Source organism: Sturnus vulgaris, chromosome 2 (genome assembly GCF_052056855.1).
Source record: "Sturnus vulgaris isolate bStuVul1 chromosome 2, bStuVul1.hap1, whole genome shotgun sequence".
NCBI lineage: Eukaryota > Metazoa > Chordata > Aves > Passeriformes > Sturnidae > Sturnus > Sturnus vulgaris.
In genome coordinates, this window is record NC_142244.1 from 28,753,087 (window position 1) to 28,754,253 (window position 1,167).

Consider the following 1,167-nt stretch of genomic DNA (forward strand, 5'->3'; position numbering starts at 1 on the left):
TACCCCTAACTTAAGCCTAACCCTAACCCTAACCCTAACCCTAACCCTACCCGAAACCCTAATCATAACCCTAACTCTAACCCTAACCCTAACCCTAACCCTAAATCTAACCCTAACCCTAACCCTAACCCTAACCCTAAATATAACCCTAAACCTAAACCTAACACCCTAAACCTAACCCTAACACTAACCCTAACCCTAACCCTAACCCTAACCCTAACCCTAACCCTAACGCAAACGTAACCCTAACCCTAAACCTAACCCTAACCCTAACCCCGACTCTAATAATAAATCTAATAACAACCTAACCCTAAACCTATCACTATCCCTAATCGTAACCTTAACCCTAACCCTAACCCTAACCCTATCCCTAACCCTAACCCTAACCCTAACCCTAACCCTAACCCTCACCCTAACCCTAATCCTAGCCCTAAACTTAACCCTAACCCTAACCCTTAACCTAACCCTAACCCTAACTCTAACCCTACACCTAACCCTCACCCTATGGTCAACCCTAACCCTAACTCTGACCCTAAACTTAATCCCAACATTGCTGTGAACATTAACCCGAACCCTAACCCTAACCCAAACTCTAAATAAAACCGGAACTATAACCGTGAACCTAACCCTAACCCCAACCCTGACGCTAACCCGAACTCTAACCCGAACAATAACCCTAACGCTAGCCCTAACCCTAACCCTAACCCTAACCCTAACCCTAAACCTAATCCTGACCTTAACCATAATCCTAAACCTAACCCTAACCCTAACCCTAAACCTAATCCTGACCTTTACCATAACCCTAACCCTAACCTTAACCCTAACCCTAACCATAACCCTAACCCTACACCTAATCCTAACCCTATCCCTAGGCCTAACACTAACCCAAACGCTAAACCTAACCCTAACCCTAACCCTAAACCTAACCCTACATCTAACCCTAAAGCTAACCCTTACACTAAACCTATCCCTAACACTGACCCTAACCCTAACCCAAATCCAAACCATATCCCAACCTTCTGTGAATCGTAAACTGAAACCTCACCCTGACCCTAACCCTACCTCTAACACTAACCCTGAATCTAACGCTAACCCTAACCCTAACCCTAACCCTAACCCTAACCCTAACCCTAACCCTAACCCTAACCCTAACCCTAACCCTAACCC